Genomic DNA, 27,370 nt, shown 5'->3' on the forward strand with positions numbered 1-27,370 from the left:
GCTGCGTGTGCCCATTGGTGCTGTGTGTGCCCGTAGGTGCTGTGTGTGCCTGTTGGTGCTGTGTGTGCCTGTAGGTGCTGCCTGTTGCCCGTTGGTGCTGTGAGTGCCCGTTGGTGCTGTGTGTGCCCGTTGGTGCTGCGAGTGCCTGTAGGTGCTGCGTTTGCCCGTTGGTGCTGCGTGTGCCCGTTGGTGCTGTGTGTTGCCCATTGGTGCTGTGTGTGTCTGTTGGTGCTGCGTGTGCCCGTAGGTGCTGTGTGTGCCCGTTGGTGCTGTGTGTGTCTGTTGGTGCTGCGTGTGCCCGTAGGTGCTGTGTGTGCCCGTTGGTGCTGTGTGTGCCCGTTGGTGCTGTGTGTGTCTGTTGGTGCTGCGTGTGCCCGTAGGTGCTGTGTGTGCCCGTTGGTGCTGTGTGTGTCTGTTGGTGCTGCGTGTGCCCGTAGGTGCTGTGTGTGCCCGTTGGTGCTGTGTGTGCCCGTTGGTGCTGTGTGTGTCTGTTGGTGCTGCGTGTGCCTGTAGGTGCTGTGTGTGCCCGTTGGTGCTGTGTGTGCCCGTTGGTGCTGTGTGTGCCCGTTGGTGCTGTGTGTGTCTGTTGGTGCTGCGTGTGCCTGTAGGTGCTGTGTGTTGCACTGTTGCCCTGCAGTAATGCTGTTCACTTGGCTGTTTTCATGGGTATCCGTGTACGGTTGAATGACAATTAAACTTGAATTATGAACTGTGTTGGTGTTCCTGCAGGGTAGCTATTGGGCCACTTTTCTTTTACATCCCAGTAGAGTTCTTGGAGATGTTTTTGGCAGTTGGCTGGGAGGGGAAGTGTTAAAGAGTGATCGAATTGCTTCGAAATAGCCTGACGATGATATCTTATCCAGCAGGCTCTGCCGGCTGGTGGAGATAAACAGAAACTTCCTGTTCAGCTGCCTGTTCACCTCCTAAATATCTGTGTAGAATGGAGCCGTGGAGAGGAGACAGGTTAATGTGGTGCAGGGGAAGGAGTGCTTGGTTGCTTGCAGTGGGGAACAATAGATCACGCTTCCCTTGCGCACTGTCTCAGTGGCCAAGATTAACTCCTGTCTCCTTTTCACTTAGCACAATATGGTACACGCTTTTCACAGTTGAGTTTTACATCCGTTGCTCTGTGTAAGGATGATGCCATTCTCTGACATTCTCCCAGTGGGGGCAGCCACTTACAACCATATGAAGGGGATTGGGTTCAGGAGGAAGTCACTGCTGACTCGGCTGGCTTCCCTTGCTGTTGGGCACACGTCAGACTTGTTCAAGCACAGCCCATTAACAAGCCTGCCAGACAATCTACAGCAGGACCACCTCCGTCTGATGAGCTTCCAAGAAACAGCCCAGATTACACCGCCACAGTCAATGAACACCTCCAGAGCCCCTCATCTCATCCCCTCACCTTTAAACTTGTACCCTCTAGTCTAAGACTGAGTGCATTCACTCTGTCTATGTCTCTTATGATTTTCTACACCTCTATAAGATCACCTCTTGCTGGGTTTCCTACTTTCAGATACTTGAAGGAAGCGATTCAGCCCACCTACGCCAGCTCAAAAAGCGGTCCCATCCCCCACTTATTTGCTTGTAATTTGCTTTTTTTCAAATTCCCATCAACTGGACACACAACGTCCTCATTTGCTGACCTCAATTGGTGAGAAATGCTCACCACATCTCCACCTTACTGACTATCAACAAGGCCGAGTGTTTCGCCCCCCTGCTCTGTTTTCTAAATGCACGTGACTGTGGCTAAGTACAGCTCCAATGCCATCTTCAAATTTGCCAACGACACTCCTGTTCTTGGAAGAGTCACAACCGATAAGTGAGATAGGGGACCCAGTTGAGCAGTACTGCAGCAACAATCTGTTACAGCTCAGTGTCAGCAAAAAAGGAGGAGCTGACTGTTGATTTGAGGAAGGGGAAGGAGGTGGAACACATACCAGTCTGTATTGGGGGGACATCAGGGAGAAAACTGGGTAAATTTCTGGGTGTTACAATAAAATTTGTTGAAAATTTATGTTTAAATTTTCCCTGTGACGCTGCGAGTAAGTTTTTCACTGCATGTGCTTGTGCTTAAGACAATAAACTTGACTTGGATCACACCACTACACCGAGAGATACTTTGAGTAGTGGATCAATCTATTAACCCTTCTATCTTTGGGGCGTTGGGAGGAGCCCAGAGCGTTCAAGGGAAACAATATCCGTGGTGTGGAGTTTGCTGTGCACGTCTTGGCTGCCGTACGTAGTTCCTACACTACAGTGTGGCTGTATTTCAGAATTACTTCAGAGGCTGCACAGTATTTCAGGATGTGAAAGCAGCTGTAGAGAGGCAAGGCCTCAACGTCTGGGTTAATCACCAGGCAAAGTGCTTTTCCCAGCACTGTTGCTCCTGTGACGTCAGCTGCAGGAAAGTACTCAACTCCCAGTTTGCTTAGTTCTGGTTAAGTAACTTTTTCAATAAAGATGATGAAAAGTTAAAAGTTAACAGACAACTGCAACTGTGGTTCCTGAAAACAAAGCCCTGGTTTCTCAGTATTCAGAGTAATCTTGCATAGCAGACGTTGCCCAGTCGTAAAAGCCAGTGCCCTTGTCAGGTAGAGCCAGCCATTCCAAGGCTTCAGGAGAGCAGCACTAAGCTTCTTGGTGATCCTCCTTGACACTAGCAGTGATATTTTGTGTGTGTGTGTGTGTGTGTGTGTGTGTGTGTAAGATGACACCATTAAGTCGTGACAGTTTGCATGCAGCTCTGATGGGGGTCATCAAATGTTCCCATTTAGGACCACCACAGCTCAGCTCAAATCCACAGCCATGGATACTTCAGTCAGCAACATCATTTTAAGACATCTTAAAAAATCTATCGATACTCAAAATCGGCGAACTTTGTCCAGCAGACTCGAGTCACGAGTGCAACTCCCATTTAAGGAAACAGAAACAAGGACAGCGAGCTGGTCTGCCGTATGAGTGAAATGCGGAGTCTTTAGAACCTCCACTCCCAGCTGTTGAGTGCACACTCTCTGGAAAATAACATTGAAGACCTCTGAGCAAGATTGCAGTTCCAGAGGGACATCAGGGACTGATGTGTACTTTGCTTCACAGAAACATGGCTATTTCCTGTCATTTCAGACACAGCACTGCAGCCTGATGTCTTCACGATCCACCACAAAGACAGGATAGCAAAGTCTTTTAAAGGCACAGGAGGTGCCTTATGATTAACTCATTGTGGTGCACCAATGTGGCAGTTCTGTCTCCATCCTGTTCACACAACTTAGAACATCTAGCGGTTAAATGTCATCTATTTTATGTGCCGAGAGAGTTTTCCACCATCGCCCTGGTAGCAGTGTACATTCCACCTCAGGCCAATGTCAGACATACTAGAGGAGCTGAGGAACGTAATCAGGAGGTACAAGACTGCACACCCAGATGTCTTCCCTATCATTGCTGGAAATTTTAACCAGGCCAGCTTGAACATCTACCACCAGCATATCAGCTGTGGAACCTGAGGAGCCAACACACTTAACCACTGTTACATCACCATTTTACTACCGTCAAGAGCGCCTACATTTTGGAAAGTCTGATCATCTGGCTGTACTTCTACTCCCAGCATATAAGCAGAGACTAGAGTCTGCAGCACCAGGGCTGGGGATCATGAAGGAGTGGTCAAGGGAGGCAGAGGAGTGGACTGGACAATATTCAGGGATTCTTCTTCAAATCTAAGTGAATATGCCACAGTTGTCACTGACTTCATCAAGTATCAGAAATACCCAAACCAGAAACTGTGGATTCATAGTCTGCTGATTGCTAGATCGGTGACTGAGGAGTGCAGCTGTGACCTACCGAAGAGCCAAACTCCAACTCTGATCGAAGTTAGAAATGGTATCAGATGCATGTCAACTCCGGCAGGATTTGCAGGCCATCACTTCCTACAAAGAGAAATCTAACATCAGGAATGGCAGTGATACCTCACTCCCAGACGAGCTTAACACCTTTTACGTGCGCTTTGAAAAGGAGAATAAAGCTACATCTATGCGAATTCCTGCAGCATCTGGTGACCCAGTGATGCCTGCCTCAGAGGCCGATCTCAGAACATCTTTCAAGAGGGTACACCCTTGCAAAGATGTCAGGGCTTGATGGTGTACCTCTGAAAATCCAAGCCAACCAACTGGCGGGAGTGTTCAAGAACATCTTCGGTCCCTCACTGCTGCAGTCAGAGTTGCCACCTGCTGAACAGGTTCCCAAGGGCGGCAGGGTGAGCTACCTCAATCACTGCCACCCAGTTGTGTTCACATCCACTGTGATGAAGTGCTTTCAGAAGTGGGTCATGGCCAGAATCAACTCCTGCCTAAGGAGGGGCCTGGACTTGCTGCAGCTTTCCTATCGGCACAGTAGGCAAACTCTGCATGCAATCTCCCTGGCTCCTCAGTCGGCCTTGCGCAGCCTGGACAATAGCAATAGCTACGTCAGGCTGCATTACAGCTTAGTTTTCAACACAATCACACCCTCAGTTCTAATAACAATCTCCAAAATGTGTGTCTCGGGAACTCCCTTTACAACTGGACCTTTGACTTCCTCACCAGTCAGTGCAGATCAGAATACTATCTCCTCCTCACTGACAGTCAACGCTGGCACGCCTTCTGGATGCTTTCTTAGCCCACTGTTCCACTCTCTCTCCACTCACGATTGTGTGGCTAGCTGCTATAAATTTGCCGACGACACAGCTATTGATGGCAGAGTTTCGGATGGTGACGAGGAGACACACAGGAGCGGGCTGGGTGAGTGGTATTGCAGCAACAATCTTGCACTCACAGTCGGCAAGACCAGGGAAGTGATTGTGGACTACAGGAAGGGGAAATTGAGGGAACACACACCAGTCCTTATTGAGGGGTCAGCAGTGGAAAGAGTGAACAATTTCAAGTTCCTGAGTGCCAGCATCTCTGAATTTCTACCCTGGAGCCAACATATTAATGCAGTTTCAAAGAAGGCACGACGGCGACTATATTTTGTTGGGGGTTTCAGAAGACTTGCGTATTACTCCAGGTGTACTCCATGGAGAGCGTTGTATCACCACCTGGTATTGAAGACACACTGCACAGGATCGGAAAAAGCTGCAGAAAGTCTGTAAACTGAGCCAGTTTCATCATGGGTACTAGCCCCTGCAGCAAACAGAACACCTTCAAAAGCTGGTGCCTCAAAAAGGGGGCGTCCATCATGAATGACCCCCATCACCCAGGACGTGCCCTCTTCTCATTGCTACCGTAAAGGAGGAGGTACAGGAGCCTAAAGACACACTCAGTGTTTTCTAGGAACAGCTTCTTCCCCTCCACCGTCAATTTTCTGAATGGACAATGAACACATTCTTTTGCTCTCTTTTTGAACTACTTATTAATTTAATTTTTTTTATATAAACTTATTGTAGTTTATAGATCTTATTATGTATAGCAAAACAACAAGTTTTTGCCCATTCTCCCAATGTGTACAAGTCCTGCTGCAATGGCATTGCTTCCTCAGCACTACCTACCCCTCCACCTATCTTCATATCATCAGCAAACTTTGCCACAAAGCCATCAATTCCATTATCTGAATCATTGACAAACAATGTGAAAAGTAGTGGTCCAAATACTGACCCCTGAGGAACACCACTAGTCACAGAAAAGGCACCTTTTATTCCCATTCACTGCCTCCTGCCTGTCAGTCATTCCTCTATCCATGCCAGTATCTTTCCTGTAATGCTTGAGGATTTTATCTTGTTAAGCAGCTTTATATGTGGCACCTTATCAAATGCCTTCTGAAAATCCAAGTAAATGACATCCACTGCCTCTCCTTTGTCCACCCTGCTTGTTACTTCCTCAAAGAACTCTAACTGGCCAGATTTCCCTTCACAGAAACCATGCTGACTTTGACTTATTTTATCATTAGTCTCCAAGTACCCTGAAACCTCATCATCAATAATATACTCCAAAATTTTCTCCACCACTGAGTTTAGGCTAACTGAACTATAATTTCCTTTATTTTGCCTTCATCCCTTCTTAAAGAGTGGTGTGACATTTGCAATCTTCCAGTCCTCCAGGACCATGCCAGAATCACACACGAAATGGTAATGTTACCGCTATATGGTCAGACCACTCCTGGAGTACTGTGCTCAGTTCTGGTTACCTCACTACAGGAAGGACGTGGAAGCCTTAGAAAGGGTGCAGGGGAGATTCGCAAGGATGTTGCCTGGATTGGGGAGCATGCCTTATGAGAATAGGTTGAGTCAACTTGGCCTTTTCTCCTTGGAGCGACAGAGGATGAGAGGTGACCTGGTGGAGGTGTATAAGATAATGAGAGGCATTGATCGTGTGGATAGTCAGAGGGTTTTTCCCCGGGGCTGAAATGGCTAGCACGAGAGGGCACAGTTTTAAGGTGTTTGGAAGCTGATACAGAGGAGATGTCAGGGGTAAGTTTTTTACGCAGAGAGTGGTGAGTGTGTGGAATGGGCTGCCAGCGATGGTGGTGGAGGCGGATACGATAGGGTCTTTTAAGTTACTCCTGGACATGTACATGGAGCTCAGAAAAATAGAGGGCTATGGGTAACCCTAGGTAATTTCTAAAGTAAGTACATGTTCGGCACAGCTTTGTGGGCTGAAGGGCCTGTATTGTGCTGTCGGTTTTCTATGTTTCTATAAATAAGAGAAAATCTGCAGATGCTGGATATGCAAGCAACACACAAATTACTGGAGGAACTCTGATGAAAGGTCTTGGTCTGAAACACCAATTTTACAATGTATGCCAGTGATATTAAATCTGATTCTGATTTTTTTAATGTGTTTATTGGCTAGGTTAATGCTGTTTAAATGGAAGTGACTGGTTAAGCAGTTGGGTTTTTAAATAAGTGCTTCAAGCTGCCCAAGCTGAGCATTCAGTGGAACTTGTTATATTTGCGAATCAGGAGGGGTTGTGAAGTTGGTGCTGTTGACACCACTTCCCTCTGCCCCCATCCACTCATCTCACCCTGAAATATTTTCCATTCTCTCATAGTCCTGACTGTACTTTCGGGTTGAGATCTGCCACACATCTTCTCTAACAAAGCTCTTACCAGACATCCGAAACCTCATCCCCTGCTCCTCCTAAGCCACTTTACAGGAGCAGGAGTAGGCTGTTTATCTCCCGTTGACAGTGTTCCATTAGACCATGGTCATCAAGGACAACACAGCTAATGGGTAGCCTGTTCACTGCAGTACTTGCCCAGGCTACCCCACTGGCACCTTGCGTGCCCATGAACTCTGCCACCAAGAAGGACAAGAGCAGCAGGTCGAGGGTCACCACCATCTACAGCTTTTCCCCGCCCTGCTCCAAGCCATCCTACAATATCTCCATTCCTTCAAACCCTGGAATTCTCTGCCCAGTGTCACCAGGGTAGTTTCTACTCCAGGAGGACAGCAGTGGTTTAAGGAAGCTCACCTCCACCTTCTCAAGGAGAGTTGAGTCAGGCAGTAAATGCTGGGCTTGCCCTGTGGCTGCAGCTCCAGACTCACATTAAAGGACAGCTACTCCGACCAGAAGCTACACATCTTGTGCCGAGATGTGGCGTTCTTCCAAGTTTTCAGTATTGTCCCCTCATGCAAGAACGTGTTGGTGTTCTAGCACTTTGCCATGTGCGTCCAGATGTGTCTGTGTACTGATATTTCACTGCATGTCCAGGTGTGCCTGTGTATTGGCTCTTTGCGGTGTCTGTCCAGATGTGCCTGTGTATTGGCTTTTTGCGGTGTCTGTCCAGATGTGCCTGTGTATTGGCTTTTTGCGGTGTCTGTCTAGATGTGCCTGTGTATTGGCTGTTTGTGTGTCCAGTTGTGCCTGTGTATTGGCTCTTTGCGGTGTCTGTCCAGATGTGCCTGTGTATTGGCTCTTTGTGGTGTGTGTCCAGCATGTCAGGATGTGGAGCACATTCATCAGTCTGTGTCGACATTCCATTCCTGTACTCAAACCCTCTCGTATCTTTGCAATCCTCCAGTTCTGGGCTCCTCAGCACCTGTGAATTCTGTCGCCCTGCTGCTGGAAATGTGCCGTTGGACGCCGACATCCTGAGCTCCTTCCCTTTCGATATTTAATGTACCTCCTAAAACTCGTCCTTGCCCCAGCTCTTGACTCTGAAGTTTCTTTTAAGTGGTCACGGTCTGTCCCTGATAATAGCTGCTGTGATACTCGAGGTGCTTTGCTGCCATATCACTGTATCAGTGGGAAGTTGTTGTTATTGCTGTGTAACTAAAGCAGGAAATGGTTGAACATCCAAACTCTCTTCCTTAACTTTGTACATCAAGGAATCAAGTTATAGTTGTAATGTTTATCTGGGCGTTGATTAGATGAGAATGTTGCCTGGAGTGCAGCTCCCTGTGCATTCCTCATTCCTTCGATATCAGCTGAAGTTGCTGTTTCTCCTTCCATCTATGCCACGCCTGGTTTCAGCAATCCCTTTGCATCGGTACAGAGTTCTGAAAGTGCTCACTCTCTCAGGTGGTCAGATGAGAAGACACAGCAGCTGGAGGTATTTGTGCCTCTTGAGATGCCGCCACCATTGTGGCTGCTTGGTTACTGAGAATTTGATGACCACACTGTAGGAAAGTCTGTCAGTCCCATCCTCGAGGTTATTTGATGAGGCCTCTGTGGAAGGACCTAACAATAACTCACAAAAACAGGAGTGGTGAAGTAGCTGCCCCTCTCTCCTCCCCCTCACCCCACCCTTCATCCATCATCCCTCTAGCTTCCCCCTTTTCCCCCTTCCTTCCTTTATTCCCCTCCATATTTCCCGTTGCTTGCTCTATCTACTTAGAATAGTAGAATAGTACAGCACAGTACAGGCCCTTCGGCCCACAATGTTGTGCCGACCCTCAAACCCTGCCTCTCATATAAGCCCCCACCTTAAATTCCTCCATAAACCTGTCTAGTAGTCTCTTAAACTTCACTAGTGTATCTGCTTCCACCACTGACTCAGGCAGTGCATTCCACGCACCAACCACTCTGAGTAAAAAACCTTCCTCTAATATCCCCCTTGAACTTCCCACCCCTTACCTTAAAGCCATGTCCTCCTGTACTGAGCAGTGGTGCCCTGGGGAAGAGGCGCTGGCTATCCACTCTATCTATTCCTCTTAATATCTTGTACACCTCTATCATGTCTCCTCTCATCCTCCTTCTCTCCAAAGAATAAGCCCTAGCTCCCTTAATCTCTGATCATAATCCATACTCTGTAAACCAGGCAGCATCCTGGTAAATCTCCTCTGTACCCTTTCCAATGCTTCCACATCCTTCCTATAGTGAGGCGACCAGAACTGGACACAGTACTCCAAGTGTGGCCTAACCAGAGTTTTATAGAGCTGCATCATTACATCGTGACTCTTAAACTCTATCCCTTGACTTATGAAAGCTAACACCCCATAAGCTTTCTTAACTACCCTATCCACCTGTGAGGCAACTTTCAGGGATCTGTGGACATGGACCCCCAGATCCCTCTGCTCCTCCACACTACCAAGTATCCTGCCATTTACTTTGTACTCTGCCTTGGAGTTTGTCCTTCCAAAGTGTACCACCTCACACTTCTCTGGGTTGAACTCCATCTGCCACTTCTCAGCCCACTTCTGCATCCTATCAATGTCCCTCTGCAATCTTCGACAATCCTCTACACTATCAACAACACCACCAACCTTTGTGTCATCTGCAGACTTGCCAACCCACCCTTCTACCCCCACATCCAGGTCGTTAATCTACATCTGCTTCCTCTTCTCTTTCTGCCTCCCCCATCCCCCGGCTTCCCCCTCCCTTTCTATCTCTCACCCACCCTTTACTTCTCTTCCATGCCAGCTTTCCTCCCTCCCTCTGCCTCTCCTACCAACCCTGCCTCTTTTTATCTTTCTGTCCCCTCGTTGTCTCTCTTCCTCCTTTCTATCTCTCAACCCCCTTTTCTTTTGCCACCCCCATGTTCTTCTCTCTCTCTTCCTCCCTTGCTTTATCTCTCTCTCTATCTTCCACACTCCCTCCCTGTCTGCCTACCGATGTCTTTCTCTTTGTTTAGAAGTTTCCGGATTGCCCTCTGACATCGGTATCCTCTTGCTCTCTGTTCCCTGCTGCCTCTTCCTTACGACGCAGTGTAGTCCCTTCCAGCGCTTCCAGCCGTGCTGCTCAGCACTCTCCGCTTAACCCAAGCCTAATCCCCAGACAATTTACAGTGACCAGTTAACCTACTAACTGGTACATCTTTGGACTGTGGGAAGAAACTGGAGCACCCGGAGAAAACCCACACGTTCCACGGGGAGGACGGGCAGACAGGCTCCTTACAGATGACGTTGGAATCGAACTCCAAACTCTGATGCCCCGACACACTGACCACTACACCATGGTGGAAGACTCCGGGGTCTGGTAGTTCTAAAGAGAAGTCTGTGGGCATGTTACTAGTCAGTGCTTAGATCGTTGAAGCTGCACTGCATGTCTAGACTCACCTTACTACTACAATGTCCCAGCCTGATCTTGGTCAGCCCCCTGTCCCATTACCACCTCTCATGCCTTGGACAATAAAACCCTCCGTCCTTTTTGCCCTCCTGTGTCCCAGTCTCAGTGTGTTCTCTTAAAGGGCAGCAAGGCCTCAGTATCAGGTCCCATCCCAAACATTTCTATCACTACTTTAGAAAGGATTTTCTCAAGGCCCTGATTGACGCGTTTTTCTGAACTGATGCCTTTCAAGTGGATTATCCGGCCAGTTCCATGTTCTGCCTTTGCGCTGACAGGACAGTGCTGTTGGCCAGTCTGAGGTCAGTGGTGGGGGAACAGGGGTGTACATCGTGGCTTGCACACCCGACTGTCGATCCACAGGAGACGGCACTTCCTGAGATCAGCAGCGACGCTGGAGAAATGAAGCGGTTACGCCAGTGTCACTGGAAGGAAATGGAAGGGTCCTGTCTGGAAACGCTGAGTGCCTGCCCCCCTCCACAGAGCACCCTGGCCCACTGAGTCCTCTCAGCAGCTCTCTTTCTGCTGCGGCCAAGTGCCCAGCCCACGCGGGAAAGGGGGAGGGCTGGATTTCAGTGTCCCCCCACATCAAAATAGGAGAATGGATCAGGACTAGCACACAGAAGGGAATGTAAGACGAATATTTTATTACTGGAGCTTTATATAATGAGAGGGTTACAGGGGATTCAGCCAATGCCGAGCTGGGAGATGATAACAGTGAGTTGAATCTAGACATGATGATGCAACGACGATTATTTTAATGATCAGAGAAAATGATCATGCAAGCACAGACGTTACTGAAAGGCTGCAGGTCCCTGGAGGTCTGGCCTGTCCTCTCTGGAAGCCTGTTTGGGTTTCTTCACCCCGATCTTGCCACCACAAACCTGCACCCTGCAGTTAGAACCCACACAGTTCAGAGCCCTGGTGTGTTACTGAACTGATCGAGTGTCACCTGGCAGGCCACGGGTTAGGCTGTCTGCCGGTGACAGCAGCAACTACTCATTATTAATAGCGGCAGCTCTCGCAGTGATCGGGAGATGGAGCAGAGGCTGAGGGAAGAGCTCGCTGCCTCCAAAGGAGGGTAAAGAGAGAAGGAATCTCTCCCTTCTGATTCATTCCTGATGCAATTTTGCTGAGAACTGGAAAAAAGCTTTAATCAGGTGGAGGGTCCAGTTATTGGGTGCTCTGTGTCTGCTTAGCTATGCAGGTGAGCAGTACCCTTCATTCTTGATCCCAGCTCTGCCCCGGTTCGGAGCCTGTGTCGTCGCCATTGGCAGAGGTTGCCTGTTCCCACCCAGAACTGCCCATCCTTCTAAACCTCGATCTATGTCAGAGGGAGCTTTGAGCTGTCCCACCCTCTGGTTGGGCTCGGTGTGTGCGATTGCTTGCCTCTTGGGATGCCTTGAAAGGACCAGTATGTTCGGAGAATGAGTGCACAGATGGGGAATGTGATCCTGTTTCTCCATTTAGTAACAACATGTCTAACCACGAACCTTTCCCCTAACCCTAAATTCCTTTAAATGCCAAATAGTGTATCTGCCTCAGCCTTGAACCTACTCAAGCAAACAGTAACCACAACTACCTGGAGGAAGCAATTTCAAAGATTCACAAAAATACGGAGGAGGTTCTCCCCAGCTCTGTAATAGTGACATCCTCCCCATCCACGTCCTCGGGATGACAAGAGCCTTTATTAGACCCAACGTTCGTGAAGCCAGGGTTCCAGGCTTCCTTGTGAGATACAGCTGTCAGTGTGGTGAGCCTTTGATTCACTTCCTTTGGGAAAGAGTGCTGCGAGACTGCAGAGGATCCAGTAAACTGGGTACGTCTCAGCTGTATAGTGTTACATGCAATTGTCATTCATTGTCATTGAGAAACAGGCCCTTTAGCCCATCTAGGCCATGCCTAAACCTCTTAAACTGCCCACTCCATCAACTGGTACTGGGACCATAGCCCTCCATATTCTACTATCCATGTACCCATCCAAACGTCGCTTAAATGTTGAAATCATGCACCACTTGTGCTGGGAGCTCGTTCCACACTCTCACAACCCTCTGATTAGATGTGAAGAAGTTTCCCCTCATGTTCCCCTTAAACTCTCATCTTTCACCCTTAACCATTACCTCTGAAAGTGGAAAAAACATTATATACTGATTTTCAGGGTGCTTACATTAGATCCAGGCTGTCTGAAGCATGAAATAACGCAAGAAGGCAAGGGAGCTATTGCTGAAAACCTCTGATTTGGGGTTTCAGTTAACTCCAGTGAAATTGTCCAGCAGTGGCTTAATCTGACTCCAGCTTCGATTATGAACTTGTCTTCTCCTGAATACTAATACTAGGGGGGAGATGTTTTAAGGTGACAGGGAGAAGGTTTAAAGGAGATGTGCAGGGTAGCTTTTTTTTAACACAGGAAGTGGTAGGTGCCTGGGGTAACATAGAAACATAGAAAACCTACATCACAGTACAGGCCCTTCAGCGCACAATGCTGTGCCGAACATGTACTTACCTTAGAAATGACCTAGGGTTACTCACAGCCCTCTATTTTTCTAAGCTTCATGCACCTATCCAGGAGTCTCTTAAAAGATTCTATCGTATCCGCCTCCGGCCCATTCCACACACTCACCACTCTCTGTGTAAAAAAACTTACCCCTGACATCTCCACTGTACCTACTTCCAAGCACCTTAAAACTATGCCCTAATGGTAGAAGCAAATACAGTAGAATCTGTCAGACAGGAGTGGAGGCCTGCAAAAGGTTTTACTGTAATTTAGCATCACGTGACACAGACATGAACACGATAGGCTGGAGGGCATTTTCCTGTGCTTTAGTGTCCCGTATTCTATTTACTGAAAGCTCAGAGTTCAGCAAGGCCGAATGGTGTGGAGGATGAAATCGAAGGCTGGCACTTGCAGGCCATAGAGTTCATCCCACACTGTGATTGGATGTTTCCCATTCTCCCATTCCCAACAGGTGATTGGATATTCCTGTCACATGGAAACGCATCACCCAAACCTCAGGAGAGTGACTTTGAGTTTCCGATAATAAATTGCACACTTGATCTAAGTATTTGAGATGACAATCCTCTATTAATTGGCAGCCAAGAGAGCAGTTTGACTGACAGTGGTTGACAGCCTGTTGCCAAATGTTGATGCCTTTGAACTGCTCGTTGTCACTAGTGTTTTGGAGGGCCCAGCCTGTGGAATGCTTTTTGACCAGGGTGCAGTGTTTGCTTTGAAAAATCTCAGCAGGCATTCTAAAGAAAACTGGGGGAGAAATCAAGGTGTATTGGACTAGAAATTCACGAAGTTAAGAGCCTGCAGGAAGACTTGAATTTCTGCGGAGCTTTATTCAATAACAGGACTTTGTGTTTGCAGACAATGAGGTTCTTTGAAGTGTAGCCACAGCTCTGATGTATGAAACTCATTAGTTTATATGCACACAACAAGCTCCCTCAAGCAGAGCCGGGTAGTCGGCAAGAAAATCTGTCTTTAAGGTGTCGGTTACTGAACAAATATTGGGTATGATACTGACAAGAACTCCCTTGCATTATTTTAAGATTGTCACGGGACGTTTGTGTGCTCCCCCCCCCCCCCGGGTGAGAAGAGGAATATCACACCCCCCTGCTTTGGATGGCAGCTCCGCAGCTCAGACCAAAGAGAAACGGACTTGGTGTGTCTCTCTGGGGGAGAGCGCTGAGCTTCTGAACAAACAGTGGGAGTGCAGTGAGCCTGGAATGTCGTCAGTCAGTGAGAACGTGCTGTGACGTGCCAGCCCCACCCTGTCTTTGAGTAACAGATAGCTATGTGCTGGTGCACAGATCTGCTCATCCCGAAAGGTTGCGCCGGTAAGGCAGTGGAATCAGAATGCATCACACCTGATAGTGTGATCCTCACCTCCTCACACTTTCTCCAGACTCAAAGTGTAGCCGTTGGCCCCAACTATGCCTGCCTTTTTGTTGGCTCTGTGGAAAGGTCCATGTTCCGAGGCTTCACTGGTAGTGCTCTCCACAACTCCTTTCTGTGCGACATTGAGGACTACACTGGTGCTGCTTCCTGCACCCATGCTGAGCTCGTCAATTTCATCAACCTTGCCTCCAGTTGCCACCCTACCCATAAATTCACTTGGTCCATTTCTGACACCTCTTTCCCTTTTCCCAATCTCCCTGTCTCCGTCACTGGAGACAAACAGTTGACTGACATCTTGAATAAACCTATCACTTCCCATGGCTAACTTGACTACACCTCTTCCCACCCTGTCTCCTTTTCCCTTTTCTCAGTTCTTTCATCTCCACCGCACCTGCTCCCAGAATGTGGCTTTCCTTTCTCTGATCACCGCCCAGCTCTTTACTTCGTCCTCTCCTCTCCCCTCCTGCTTATCGTACTCCAGCGTAAGCTGTAGCTTGTCTAATTCCCAGAACAAAGGGAGGTGATGGAATGGCAGGAAACCTCCAGCACTAGCTGGCACGTGGTCAGAGAGAACACAGCTTGTGATGTTTTAGGGTGAGGAAGGGCTCTTCATTTTAAATTATTTGTAGACTGTCCACATTACCAACACAACGTCTGTTGTGAATTGTCATCAAACTGAGTGAATTTCTGTCCCATATATATGACTTCTGACCCACAACGGTGGTTGTTGCTGTGTTATGAGTTCTGGACGGGGTAAGAACTGCTCACTTCCACCTCAGACGATGTGAGCGAGTCAGGTGTCAGATTACATTAAAAGGAGGCATTGTGATTCGAAGGCACCGTCCATATCACAAAACGCCGCTGACAAGTACCTCATTGGCTGTGGTGGCCTGAAACTCAGCAGCCTACTTGTGTGATAACGACCAGCCAGCAATGTTGTGTGAGGGTGGATATGATCAAGGCACAAGGTGACGGAAATGTAGAGCCGCAGCAAGCCCATCTGTCCATGATGTCTGTACCGAGAACGATGGCAAATCAGACCAAATTTCTCTGCCTCCATTTCCTGTATATCAGTGAGTCTGACCAAATACCTGCTCAGTGCCTCTATCATATACTATCTACATTTACCGTTACCCCTCACAGCAACTTTCAGGCTCCTATCGCTCTGCACTTTCCCCTAAACCTCTTCCCCTCTCACCTTACTGCACGTCCTCCGGTATTTAACAGGTCACAGGCAGCATAAGAGCGAGAGAAAGGGTATACAGAGCAAAAATTAAAAGGAAGTTAGAGGATTGGGAAGCTTTTAAAAACCAACAGAAGGCAACTAAAAACTATAAGGAGAGAAAAGATGGAAATTTGAAGGTAAGCTAGCCAAAAATATCAATGAGGATACATTTCACCTATACAGTATAAAGAGTAAAAGAGGTGAGAAAATGACACTGGACAGGTAGTAATGGGAGACAAAGAAGTGGCAGATGAATTTAATCAGTGTTTTGCATTAGCCTTCACTGCGGAAGACACTAGCAGTATGCCAGAAATTCCAGACTGTCAGGGAGCAGATTTGAGTGTAGTTGTATTACTAAGGAGAAGGAACTTGGGAAGCTGAAAGATCTGATGGTAGATACGTCACTGGGACTAGATGGACTGCACCGCAGGGTTCTGAAAGAGGCAGCTGAAGAGATTGAGAAGGCATTATTAATGATCTTTCAAGAATCACTAGATCTGGAATAGTTCCAGAGTACTGGAAAATTGCAAATAATGCTCCACTCTTTAAGAAGGAAGGGGGAGAGAAGAAAAGAAATTACAGCTCAGTTAGCCTGACTTTAGTGATTGGGAAGATGTTGGAATCGATTATTAAGGATGAGGATTTGGAGTACTTGGAGGCACATGATAAAATAGGCCAAAGTCAGCACGGTTTCCTCAGGGTGAAATCCTGCTTGATGAATGTGTTTGAGGAAATAAAAGACAAAGGAGAGTCAGTGGATATTGTTTACTTGGATTTTCGGAAGGACTTTGACAAGCAGCCCCACATGAGGTTGCTAAACAAGATAAGGGCCCATGGTATTACAAGAAAGATACTGGTATGGATAGAAGATTGGCTGATTGGCAGGAGGCAAAGAGTGGGAATAAAGGGAGCCTTCTCTGGTTGTCTGCTGGTGGGTGACTAGTCGAGTTTATCAGGGGTCATGTTGGAACCCCTTCTGTTCATGTTAATGTCAGCAATTTGGGTGATGGAATTGATGGCTCTGTGACCAAGTTTGCAGACAATACAAAGATAGTAGGTGGGCAGGTCGTGTTGAGGAACAGAGTGTGTAGAAGGATTTGGACAGATTGGGAGAGCAGACAAAGAAGTGGCAGATGGAATATAGTGTAGGGAAGTGTATGGTCAAGTACTTTGGTAGAAGAAGTAAAGGTGTAGACTATTTTCTAAACAGGGATAAAGTTCAGAAATCAAAGCTGGAAAGGGCTTGAGAGTCCTTGTGTATTATTCCCTAAAGGTGAAGACAGTGGTGAGGAAAGCACGTGCAATATTGGCGTTCATTTTGAGAGGACTGGAATATGGGAGCAAGGACGTGATGCCGGAGCCTTATAAGGCTTGGTACATAACTGTTCGAACCTAACGGACAGGCACAGGCCGTCGGAGGAGTAACAGCGTGGTCCAAAGGAGTTCTCCTCAGCGGACCCTTCTCCCTTGGTGAACTCTGGAGTAGATGTCAAAAGGGGTGATTAGTATTTCAGGTTGACACCCTGTATCAGTCCTGATGAAGGGCCTGGACCCAAACTGTTGACCATTCCTCTGTCCTTACGGATGCTGCCCGACCAGCTGAGTTCCTCCATGGGTTTGTTTTTGCTGCAGATTCCACATCTGCAGTCTCCAATCTGGTTTGGGATCTCTGTACATAGAGAAATCCACAGCACATTACAAGCCCTTCAGCCCACAATGTTGTGCTGACCATGTAACCTACTCCAGAAACCGCCTAGAATTTCCCTGCTGCATAGCCCTCTATTTTCCTAAGTATGGTTCACCCTGTCAGTACCCCCAGTTCCCAGTAGATCCTCAGTAGAGTTATTGAATTCATGGTTAATCAGACATTCTGGGGTCTGTAGCCTGTGCGTGAGAGAGATTTGAGGTGTTTTGTCAGAGAACATCAGCTAGAATTACTGAGACACAGAGTGGGCACAGATTCAGCCTCAGGCTGCTGAGCCCTCAAACTCCAGAAATCTTTCCGCCTTGCTTTGTTCCTTCAAGAGGCTCTTTTAAAGCTTGCCGCTCGACCGAGCTCTGTTCCACAGGCCTACTGGCTTCGAGCCGCTGAGAAGTTTGATAGCAATAGTTGGTGGCACTACAGAAATGCAGTGCTGTCATTGTAACCAGGCTGTTTCCACAGCACTCATACCCTTAGTAAGCAGTGAGAAGATGCCTCCATTCCCAGTCCTATTGCGCACATGAAAACTCAGCCATCCACCCACACCCTGGAATTTCCCATTCTCCATTTTTGTGGGATTGCATTCAGTTGGAAGCCCAGCTTATCCCAGTCGCTCACCCAGCGGCTGAGATGTTCTGCTGTTGAGCGACAATGTTGCCTGGTGGAGGGTCCAGGCCTTGTGGTGTTGTCACATACCTGTCCTTGCTGTGCCAGCAGGACAGGTACCTTTGGGGCAGTGGTGATTTGGGTGTGACTCAGCTGCAGGAAGACATCTACTTTGTCAAGGCCAGATCCACAATACTGGAACGTCCCGAGATTACTGCGTAGCTAGTAACATAGATCTGTGGTGTGGCACCTGTTTCAGTGCAAAGCAAGCCCCTAAAAAGCACTGAAGTGATAGTGTTTGATTTGTTTCCATGATCGCGATTAGGGAAAGAGTATGCTTAATACTCAAGAGAACGTTTGTGATCTTTAGGATATTCTCCTAGGGATCTCTTGTCCACAGAAGGAAAGTGAGACCTTTTCTGAGAAACGGCACTTGAAACAGTATGAGCAGAATGGTGCTCCTATTAGTGACGAGAGTACCGGTTTCTTGGCTGGAGCGTCTGGAGTGGTGCCTGGTTGTTCGTTTTGTTGAGAAGGAGGAATGTGTGTTGCCTATTACTGAAGCAAGCTGACTGAGATGTTATTTTGCAGTTTGGCAGGGCCACACCTGGAGTAATGTATGGTCACCCTGCTGTGTAGTGGAGGAGAATGAAGGGTGATCGGATGTAGGAGTATAACATTATGAAATATATAAGTAGGATGAACGCACACAATCGTTTTCCCATGGCTGGGGAATCAAGTACTGGAGGGCAAGTTTAAGGTGAGATGGGAATGATGTGACTCATTGTTTCATGACTGGGTTTCTGGAGTGCAATGTGAAGCAGCAGATGCCACTGACTGTGGTTAATAGGTTCTGTGGGCAGCCAGTGACAGTCGATCTCCTCTCCCCCATTGTGAAACAGCCTTATGGTTCCCTGGGATGATGTTCTTCAGCTATATACACTGTGAACTGGAGACCCCTGAGCCCTGTGATTCACTCAGAGGCTGAATGCCGGTAGCCCAGTACAGAGTGTAGAATCCATGCACACTGACACTGAATGAGTCACTATTCAGCGTGTGCACTCACTTTTGAGGAAGGATACTTGCTTGACCCAAGGTCCTAGGACATAGAACTGCTCCAAAAACACAAACAGTGCAGATGCTGGGAGTCTGAAATAGAAGCTAAACATCCTGGAAATATTCAGCAGGTCAGGCAGCATCTGTGGTGAGAGAACCTGTGTCAGCATATCAGGTCAATGAATCCTTCACTTGCCGTCGGTGAAGGAGAAACATGCCTCTGTTTGCAGGCAGAGAGGTTGGAGAGGTGGGCAAAGGGATTCTGTGTGACAGGCTGGAGCCCGGGGCTCTGAATGCCACAAGGAGCGGTGGTACTGGCTAGGAGAGGGAGGTGAGAGTTGGTGAATCCCAATGGGTCTGTCTGTCGGAGAGGTGAATAGAAGCAGAAAGAAAGAAGGGAAAATGCCAGAAATGGGAGATTCACAACTGCAGGAAGTGGAAAGCTGAAGGAGTTGTAACACACAGCATGTCCAGCAGTATCTGGGGAGCGCAGAACATAGTTAGTGTTATCGGGAGCTGACACTTCATCACATCTGGCCTGTTCTGAGTAAGTTGGAAAGTCTACGTATTCAATATGGAATCCGTGCTGTGATAAGTCGAGCTGGAAAACAGTTAGTCCTCCTTGACAACACACACAAAAGCTGGAGGAGCTCAGCAGGCAAACAGCATCCATGGAAAAGTGTAAAGGAGTCAATGTTTGGGGCCGAGACGCCTCATCAGGACTCAGAAATACCTGCAGATTGTTAATGTTCCTTCACTTTATGTTGAACGTATTGTGGAATAGTGGCGGTGGCAGAGTGGGGTGGAGAATTAAGTTGACGGGGAACAGGGAGCTCAGGGTTACTGTGCTGGGCTAAACTCAGATATTCTGCCCGGTGGTCACCCAGTCTGCATCTGGTTTCCCCAGGGCAGAGCAGATCACATTCTGATCACTGAATGCAGGGGAATCACTGGACTCCGAGCACTTGTTGAGCGAAGAAAGTGAGAGGTTGCAGTGTCAGTTAGAGTGAAAGATGAGTCAGATTGAAGACAGCGGGTTGCTGTTTAGGGCCTCAATCGTGCTCGCAGTGATCTGTTGATGCACTGAGTAAATTTTGGATGCGCTGCTGAATGTGGCAGGATTTTTGCTGGGTTCTACTCTCTGTCCGTCCGCCCAATCTTTCCACTCTCGCCTTAAGCCTATACCCTGGAGATCTTGATTCCCCATCCTTGGGGTGGGGTAGACTACAGATTTCCCCTCTCTATGCCCCTCATGATTTTATAGAAGGATAAGGGGAGGCTCAGGTTGTGAATGTTGTCTGTTCAATGGGTTACTGAGGGTAGAGAGCGGAACACAAAAGAACGTAAAAGCTGTGGGTCTTGCTCGGTATGTCAGACCTTGCCAGAAGGGAGAGAAGAACTGAGGTGATTTCACAGGTGGCTGACACCTGAAGTGGCCAGAGTGATTCAAGCAATATAAACTGCAGTTGGAGAATTCACTCCTGAATTCTGCAGGATGCAACATGGCCAGACTGAAGATGAGGGATAACAGTGCGGGGGGCTTCAGACAGAAAGATCCAAGTGGGACGGGCAGCTGGGAGCTGGAGGTTAGTTCTGTCGGCTGAGGACAGTCACTCGGTCTGCAGACGGTTTCTCCACATTGTGAACTCCAAACGGAAAACACCTGAGGCAACTCTGTGTGTGCTTGGAAAAGCAAACACACTCCATCAAAGTCGAGGTTATTGTCATATGCACCATTAGAATAAAAAACTTGCAGCAGTGTCGCAGGCACAAAGCATCAGATACACAAATCACAGGAAAAACATCAATTATTCATAATTTTTACAGGGAAGAACACATTTAGAACATTTTAGTGCAAAAATGACCAAAGTGACCACAATGAGGCAGAGACCAGGGTTGTGCCGGTTGGTTCAGGAACCAAATAGTTGAAAGGACGTAACTCCTCTTCAACCTGGTGGTGAGGGACTTACGGCTTTTGTACCTCCTTCTTGAGAAGATGGCATGGCCTGGATGCTTTCTTGAAGCAGTGCCTCAGTGAACCTCACGGAGACTGGTACCTGTTGCTACAGGGATCCCTGATCACAGAAATTATTTACTTAATGCTTGAGCAGTGTTCATCGTGTTCATCTATTGTTTTTGGTTGTAAAACTATGCATTGTTTAAGCTTTGTGAAGTGCCAGTGAATTCTAGGCTGTGCTCTTTAATCATTGTGTATCCAATTACCTGCTTTAACAGCCTGCAGCAACAGTGTGGTGTGCGGTGCGGTGCGGTGCGGTGCGGTGCGGTGTGCGGTGTGTGGTGTGGTGTGGTGTGGTGTGGTGTGGTGTGGTGTGGTGTGGTGTGGTGTGGTGTGGTGTGGTGTGGCAGGAAGAGACTTGTACTCCGTCAGAGAACTGGCAAAGTTTTCGTTCTTGTCTGCTCTTTGTTAAGTGGCAGAAGTTCAGATACTTCGGGATGGAGTACAGGCTGGGTTTGTCGCCTTGGTAACAGTATGCCTGCCCTTCCTAAAACCAGTCTTACCAGTATGTTTCTGCACATAGTAAACATTATAGCAGACTGAATGTGCTTTTTCCAACCTCAGCCTTTTGTATTGCATGCCAAGATCCAGCACCCCTGGGGCTTGTTTTGCAACGGACATCACTTAATCCTGTACTCTGAGACTGGCCCTCCAAGCTGAGCAACGATCAAGTGAATCCCGGTCCTTGATGCTGGAAACTGCGTGGAGGGCTGAACAGATCCCGTGTGCCACGTTCTAGTGTATGACAGTGGGTGCAGCTCCCGTCCTGCACTGCCGTTGCTTTGATGTTGAGCTTGTGCGTGTAAACGTGAACTCAGACAACGCTCTGTGCCCAACTCCCAACTCCCACAAGTCCCTGTGTTTTGCTCACGCACACTAGCTTCCATCTGAGCATTACTTTGCTTTTATAATTTGTCAGTTTGCTTTCAAAGCACTCACCCTGTCCCGATATCTGTTAACACCTCCCCCTCATCCCACCCCAGTAGTTCTGGCATGATGATTATCCCTCCATCTTTGGCAGCCATGCCTGAGTTCTGAGCTGCAGAACAACTTCCCTAATGCTGTCTGGCTTCTCTTGAAGATGGAGAGAACTGGTATCTTTCTTCCGCCCAGGGTTAAATTGTTTCGCACATTTACAGTGAGAGGGGTAAGTTCAAAGAATGTGTTTGGCAAGTCTTTTATACACAGAGTGGTGGGTGTCTGCAATGTGCTGTTGGATGCAAATACAGCAGAGGCATGCAAGAGTCTCTTAGATAGGGACACGGCTGGTTTGTTGGCTGGTAGCCACCTGTTTCAAAGGACAATGGGTGATGATGATCTGTCCTCTGTAGTTCAGCCTGTGTCCAAAAGGAGTTCATTTTCCGTGTGTTGCCAGCGAGGAGGCACGACATGAGGCTTGTTGTTGGAAAGGCTACGTACTGGCAGGGAGAGACTTGCAAAAAGGAGAGCCGAATGTGCTAGCCAGAAAGTGAGAGCGACAAGCACTACCTCACTACACACGTCACATCTTGACACAGACAAGCGGGAGACTGACCGGTAGCACTCTCATCGGCAGTTTGGAGGTGCTCCAAATGACTGGTTATGGTTACAGACTTTGCACTTTACAGCTGCCCCAAAACAACACATCTCACCATATAAGACCATGATAATAAACCTGATTGGGATTCTGATGCTGATGTGGGCATTGTGTAGGCAGTAGAAACTAATTTAATTAGACATTTGATGAGTGAAATATTTAGTTTGGCACAGCATTGTGCACCAAATTGCCTCTTCCTGTGCCACACCTTTCACCCAGCTGTGGGTGCTGATGCCAAGTTCTCTCGAAATATGTTTCGTGTCAGGCTTAGTTTAAATGCTGGTGGCTGGGGGGAGGGGGTGCACTGTAAGATTTGCTGGTGTTATGGACCAGTGGTTTTCAGCCACCAAAGCACTTTGGCCTAGGAAGCTGTTGGAAATAGACCTCCCAACAGCAGCTGGATCTGAGATGGAGACAGCAAGTCACCATTTGTTGAACATGACTTTGGCCAACATCAGAGGTTTAACTTTATGGAACCACCACAGTTTGCTGAGTGTCCATCCATCACTGGGACGGTGACCTCAGGTGTCCATCACTGGGACAGTGACCTCAGGCGTCCATCACTGGGACAGTGACCTCAGGCGTCCATCACTGGGACGGTGACCTCAGGCGTCCATCACTGGGACGGTGACCTCAGGCGTCCATCACTGGGACAGTGACCTCAGGCGTCCATCACTGGGACAGTGACCTCAGGTGTCTATCCATCACTGGGACAGTGACCTCAGGCATCCGTCCATCACTGGGACAGTGACCTCAGGCATCCGTCCATCACTGGGACGGTGACCTCAGGCGTCCATCACTGGGACAGTGACCTCAGGCGTCCATCACTGGGACAGTGACCTCAGGTGTCTATCCATCACTGGGACAGTGACCTCAGGCGTCCGTCCATCACTGGGACAGTGACCTCAGGTGTCCATCCATCACTGGGACAGTGACCTCAGGTGTCTATCACTGGGACAGTGACCTCAGGCGTCCATCACTGGGACAGTGACCTCAGGTGTCCATCACTGGAACAGTGACCTCAGCTGTCCATCACTGGGACAGTGACCTCAGCTGTCCATCACTGGGACAGTGACCTCAGGCGTCCATCACTGGGACAGTGACCTCAGGTGTCCATCCATCACTGGGACAGTGACCTCAGGCATCCATCCATCACTGGGACAGTGACCTCAGATGTCCATCACTGGGACAGTGACCTCAGGCGTCCATCACTGGGACAGTGACCTCGGGTGTCCATCCATCACTGGGACAGTGACCTCAGGCATCCATCCATCACTGGGACAGTGACCTCAGATGTCCATCACTGGGACAGTGACCTCAGGCGTCCATCACTGGAACAGTGACCTCAGCTGTCCATCACTGGGACAGTGACCTCAGCTGTCCATCACTGGGACAGTGACCTCAGGCGTCCATCACTGGGACAGTGACCTCAGGTGTCCATCCATCACTGGGACAGTGACCTCAGGCATCCATCCATCACTGGGACAGTGACCTCAGATGTCCATCACTGGGACAGTGACCTCAGGCGTCCATCACTGGGACAGTGACCTCGGGTGTCCATCCATCACTGGGACAGTGACCTCAGGCATCCATCCATCACTGGGACAGTGACCTCAGATGTCCATCACTGGGACAGTGACCTCAGGCGTCCATCACTGGGACAGTGACCTCAGGTGTCATCCATCCGTGTGGACATTCAGGATGTCTGTCTCCACATGGCAATCTCTCATGGTGACCAGTGTTAGCTGTAGTGCAGAAAGAGTCTGTTCAGCCCTTCTGTCATGTGCAACCCTGCAGTTTCTCCAGTTGCAAGTCAGAATTGAAACTGTACCCACCACATCATCTGGCAGTGCTTTAAGACCAGGACTGCTCATCGCATGGAGATGTCGGTCCTTGTCCTGCTGGGACTGTTCCCGAAACCTGTGTTTCCCTGGTCCTTGAACCATGAGAACTGCTTCTCTCTGCACTAAACCAAACCAGCCATGATCTGTTGTACCTCTCAAACTCCCTTGCCATGGGCCAGGCATTTTGCCACCGAGTTATCCAGCACGAAAGCAGGTTCATGCCGTGTTACTTATCTGCATTAGAACCGTGCCTTTTAAACCTTGTCTAATCAAGTGTCCATTTTAAACTTCTGACTCCATGACCACCTCTGGCAGCAAGTTTCAGATATCTACCACTCTCTGTGTAAAATGCCTACTCCTTTAAAACACCTTACTCTCACTTTAAGCCCAAGCGTCCTGCTTATCGTACTCCAGCGTAAGGTGTAGCTTGTCTAGTTCATTGCCAAACTGCTGTGAACATGTCTATCTACTTCTCAGCAGAATTGGGGACAATATCACCAAAGTTTATGCTTGTACATTTTCCCACAGTGAACCAGTTTCTCTTAGCTCCAATGAGAACAGCTTCGCAGCTGAAATTCCTTATCCCTTCAACATAGCAACATACCACAGGGTCCAAAACTTGCAGTGAAACAAAGCACACACAAAATGCTGGAGCAACTCAGCAGGTCAGGCAGCGTCTATGGAAATGAATAAATAGTCGACATTTTGGGACGGCACCCTTCCTGGGGACTGGAAATGAAGGGGGGAGACACCAGAATAATAAGGTGGGAGGATCCCAGCATCAGCAGCCAATCTCTTTTTATTTCCCCAATGAAGAGAGCACTGCATATTGCTCACCAAATGTAGCATCCGAGATGGGAAAAGAACAGGTGATCCGCTGTTTCAGCCCGAAGAGTAGTTGTGTCCTGGACGGTGGGGAGGGACGGAGGGAAAGGACAGGTGTTTCGTCTCCTGCAGTTGCAAGGGAAGGTGCTGTGAGAAGGGGGGTGGTCATCTGCACAAGTACGTGTATGCACAGGTGCAGTGAGAAGCCTCTGACGCATCACAGGCACGTAGCATCAATAGCAGCTTTCACAAAATGTACAAATCTAACATAAATTATACACTAGTTTTGCAAGAAAGAACACAATTAGAATAAAAAGGTAAGTTTTCATGTGAAGTGTTCAAACTGCTGCTAAACGGTGGTGATTTGGGTTTTACTGGAACCAAGTGGCTGAAGGGAAGTATCTGTACTCGAACCCTCTCCTGGCCAGTGGTCAGCAGGGAGGGAAGTGTGGGCACAGGAGTTGTGCGGTGACACTTGCCTCAGATGCTGAAAGGAAGGTGTGACTGGTCGCAGCATGTTGTGGTAACTCCAGTGTGAGGTAGCCAGTGTTTTGTGCAGCTCAGCATGCCCTCCCTCTCGTGGTATCTGTCACCATCCCATTTACTTTGCAACCTGCTTTCTCGGCTTTTTTTTATTGTGCTATTGCTCTTAAATTCCCATCTCCGTAAAAGGTTAACACAGGAATGTGGAGTATTCGGCTTTCAAAGTCAAATCACAAATTACCGTCGAACAGTTAAAAGGGGTTTCTCATAAGGTCTCTTCTGGGACCCACAACCTCCAAGTCACAACAGTCTCAATAAGCCACATCGATGTTGAATCAACCTACACTCACTTGTGATCCTTAAACTTATGTCTATTTCCTGAGGGATTAACGGTTTAATGATTTGCATCCACAGTGAATCCCAAGGGTGCATAAAAAAACTTTCAAGCAAAGCTCTAGGTCCCACCCCTGGATCACTGGCAGCAGTTCCGGGTCCCACTCCTGGATCACTGGCAGCAGTTCCGGGTCCCACTCCTGGATCACTGGCAGCAGCTCTGGATCCCACCCCTGGATCACTGGCAGCAGTTCCGGGTCCCACTCCTGGATCACTGGCAGCAGTTCCGGGTCCCACTCCTGGATCACTGGCAGCAGCTCTGGATCCCTTACTGTCATGAAGTTACATAGATCTTTGTTGCTTTACAACCATTTCTCGTGGAGAGTAATATAATTGGTGGAAATGTACAGAATTCACAACCACCAACATTGAGTTGGGGTTCACTTTAAGAGGCTGGTCTGACTTGATGATGTATTTACATGAAGCTCTGTCACCACATTTCCTATTCAGGTTTTGAGGTACAATAAATGAGCTGTTACGGTTTCTCTTAAACATAAAATGCCTCACGTCGTTTGATTTGCAAAAAACCTACACTAAGACTACAAGGGTTAATTATTTGACAAATCATTAAAATTGAGAACGCAAACACGAGGAAATCTGCAGATGCTGGAATTTCAAACAACACACATAAAAGTTGCTGGTGAACGCAGCAGGCCAGGCAGCATCTCGGCCCGAAACGCCGACTGTACCTCTTCCTAGAGATGCTGCCTGGCCTGCTGTGTTCACCAGCAACTTTGATGTGTGTCGATTACAATTGAGAAACTTATAGGCATCCGTTAGTCTCATGAGACCATGGATTTGCGCCTTGGAAGGTTTCCAGGGTGCAGGCCTGGGCAAGGTTGTATGGAAGACCGGCAGTTGCCCATGCTGCAAGTCTCCCCTCTCCACGCCACGGATGTTGTCCAAGGGAAGGGCATTAGGACCCATATAGCTTGGCACGGGTATCGTCGCAAAGCAATGTGTGGTTAAGTGCCTTGTTCAAGGACAGAACACGCTGCCTCAGCCAAGGCTCGAACTAGCGACCTTCAAATCAGTAGACGAATGCCTTAACCACTTGGTCACGTGCCAAAAATTGAGAAACTGTTCATAGCGATATGGAGATTAAGAAGTCTAATTGAAGTTACTAAGATATTGAGGGCAATTTATGCTCTTGTGCTAACCCCTCAGAGCAGTAAGGATCATCGGGGCCAAGGACACACAGGGCAGGAGAGATTTGGAATCCCTTCTTGCAAATGCTTGGCCAACTAGAGGTGAATGGGTTTTGTTTGTCAA

General features: G+C 48.2%; 1 protein-coding gene across 9 annotated transcripts in view; it reads left to right on the forward strand.

Moving 5' to 3' along the window:
• LOC140212661 (ras-responsive element-binding protein 1-like) overlaps positions 1-27,370 on the forward strand; it is a 259,910-nt gene that overhangs the window by 182,307 nt on the left and 50,233 nt on the right. The gene's annotated exons all lie outside the window — the stretch shown is intronic.

This window comes from Mobula birostris, chromosome 19, assembly GCF_030028105.1.
Source record: "Mobula birostris isolate sMobBir1 chromosome 19, sMobBir1.hap1, whole genome shotgun sequence".
NCBI lineage: Eukaryota > Metazoa > Chordata > Chondrichthyes > Myliobatiformes > Myliobatidae > Mobula > Mobula birostris.